At 33.0% G+C, this 3,096-nt stretch overlaps 1 long non-coding RNA gene across 1 annotated transcript; it reads right to left on the bottom strand.

Moving 5' to 3' along the window:
• Positions 1–817: 817 nt before the first annotated feature.
• On the bottom strand, positions 818–2,672 carry LOC109222215. The gene is made up of 3 exons (XR_002067370.1): positions 2,408–2,672; positions 1,596–1,769; positions 818–902 (listed from the first exon to the last, which is right to left on the bottom strand). It is a non-coding gene; the product is annotated as an uncharacterized LOC109222215 (long non-coding RNA).
• Positions 2,673–3,096: the final 424 nt, after the last annotated feature.

Raw genomic sequence — 3,096 nt, 5'->3', positions numbered from 1 at the left:
ACTACCAATATAAATAAATGACGCTTCAGTCACTACTACCATGCATTTAATATTCTTTAACTTCCAAGGAGGACCCTTCCTCTTTTAAATAACAATGGTGTAATCCATCCGATACCTGCTACCTCTCACCACGGTAGGTACAACTTCCCAGGACCTTTAAGTATATATTATGATAGACCACACGAAACTCAATAACTAGGAAACGAATGTCGTTTTTTTAAGAAAATAAGTAAGTAATTACATAACAACGTGGTCACTAATTATACAATGAAATCACCTACAAAGAGTACAGATATTATGTAATGCTGAATTTGGTGAAAGACAGGAACAAAGCCCGAGTATGATGCTTCAACTATCTACTGCACTATGGTTTCAGTAAACACAACTTTTCAAGAACCTTAAGTATGGGATGTGATAGACCACACAAAACTAAATATCTAGGAATAAAAACTTTAGGGCATTGGATGGATTACACCAATGACAATAAAGAAAACAAGATTCCCCTTAGGGCATTGTCAAGAGAACTTTCTCAAAACTTTTCCTTCTAGAAATGCATGTTTTGGAATACACCATAAATAACAAATGCCTTTTCAAATTCTTGTCACAGGCTGAAATATTCTCCAAAACATACCCCTTTAAGTGAAAAAAAAGGAAACAGAAAAAGAGAACAACATAACAAGTTGATGATCAGAGACAGAGAGAACATATGCCTAGTTCTGCAAGTAATAACTCGTAAAACTCATCTGAAAGGATGCACCAGGAATCACAACCTTACACTAAAAGCAAACAAGAAAACATTTACCAGTTTAGCAGAATTACCTTGCTTATTAGCCCATCGTCAATTACCGAACTACTGATACTCTTGAACAGCTCAAACAATGCTTCTACTTCGCTAACACTAACTGCAAAAGCAGAAAAACAAGAGAAAGGTAGAACAAATAAGTAAAGGAATGTAGGAGATATAGGGTACTCGAACGGAATCCCAATTGGAGTGCTTGGAGAAAATATAAGCACCACAACCTTTTTCTTAAAAAAGTGTAAGTACTAAAACTGTTTTTCAGTCACATATGTGATAACTAAATAAAATCAGGATAAAGCTGAAACTACAACTGTCTAATGTTTTAGCTCTTCGACTTTAGGCAATTAAAACCAAAGATGGTAAGTGCAAAACCAACGAACCTAAGGATAAACCCAGCACCAAAAGATAATAAGCCTACTACCTTTTGGTTTTATTTCTTAGTACAACGCAGAAAGATCACGAGAAGTCCATGTTTCATTTATTTTTTTAACATGACATCTCATTCAAATTTTTCATCTTTCTAAATAGGTTTTCTGGAGCCTTCTCTACTTCATATATTTCCTCATCATCAATCTCACAAACTCATCCCACCTTGCACATTAATAAACCTCAAGCTATAGTCCCACCTCTTTAAGACAGGAGAAAGCCACAGTAACCTCCTTGTCAAATACAAGAAGCTAACAACAGACACTTATCTTCACGATTGCTCTGCTTGTTCATTACAAGAGCTTAATCACGTGACAAGTAATGTATCACATATTATGTACACACTTAAAGCATCAAATTAGTAACTTACAAGCTGTTTGGGACGCAAGGACTACAGGATCTTCGTGTCCACGTAACTTCTTTTTAACCTTAGAATGAAAGCAGCCCATTTACTGAAGAATGGTCGACTGAAGAGGAAGCACACGGACTAGACAAGCGCCTAGTAAGCAGCTTCACTACAATATATCATCAAAACCATCTTAACCTTGCAAATTACACAAACCAAATTCACAAAAACAATGTACAAAACAATTAGTATATTGGCTCACATAAATCAAATATGACTTATTTCGCGACAACAAAAGATGGAAATCAATCCCACAATTTCATTATCAGAAATCACTGAACTGTAACAAACTTTATGATACTATACAAACTCATAATTTTCTCTCTTCACCAACTTCATTTATATCTTGTAAACTTCCGAGCTTTAACAATAACTTATTTTTAAGCACTAAAATTAGTAATTAAAAAGTAATTTATTGTCCTAATTATCAATTAGCCCTACCCCGTAACAGAAATCACACCACCATCACCACCAAGAGAGTCACCAGACTACCCCCATTGAAATTTCTGGAATATCATTACTTAATATGAAAAAGAAAAAGATCAAAATTTTAACACGAAATTTTCAAAATTGATCAAAAAATCCAAAAGGGTCTTATATTTTAAAACTTTCTATTGTTTCTGCGCTCAAACCAATAAATATAACCTTAAATTTTGCAAGAAAAGAAAAAGAATGGAACCCTCAGAAATCCACATACCTAAAAGAACATTAATAACCCAACAAAAAAAAAAGATAAATATAAAAGAAAATGAAAAAGGGGGAATTTGGAAACATACCAATAAAAGGGATTGGCAGAGAAAAAGCTAAATCTTGGTAAGAGAAAAGAGGCAAGGCTTTTTCAAAGAGGTTTAGTGTAATACAGGATTAAATGTGTGTGTTTGTGTATATATACACACACATCTAGACCTGTAATTATGATCAACGGCTGTGATTTAAGAGGTGTTGTTAAAGAAGAAGAAGAAGAAGCTGAAACAGAGAGAGTTGTTGAGTTGGAAACGGCGAAGAGGAGGAGAACAGAAGAGGGACAAGAAAATAAACACGGTGGGGTACGTGATGTACACGCGCACCTAAAAGCTCGTGGAATCAAACTGATTTTCACGTGGACAATTTTGTCTGTCGCTTTATATATGGCAAATATTTAAAAAGAAAAATTACCCCTTCATTTAAATTTTGTAATTTAATTATTTTATACTTAATATTAATTATTTTGTTAAAAGTTTAACACATTTGAATTTGACTTTGGAAAATTATTACTTAACGAATTGGCGTTAAATTAGGTTCTCAAAGAATAAATCTGCCAATTTGGATTTTATTAGAAAAATAAATTTAAATAGATTTATAAATTGGAAGAATTTGTTTTGGGAAGAGATTGGACTTGACTTTTATTTTATTTTTTTAATCTATCTTCTTGAGAATTTCTATAACTCTAAACAATATAGACGTTTTATGTAATTAAAAATTATAA

Source organism: Nicotiana attenuata, unplaced genomic scaffold, assembly GCF_001879085.1.
Source record: "Nicotiana attenuata strain UT unplaced genomic scaffold, NIATTr2, whole genome shotgun sequence".
NCBI classification, from domain to species: domain Eukaryota; kingdom Viridiplantae; phylum Streptophyta; class Magnoliopsida; order Solanales; family Solanaceae; genus Nicotiana; species Nicotiana attenuata.
Note: the sequence above shows the minus strand (reverse complement) of the source record. Positions and strands in the feature narration are given on the sequence as shown.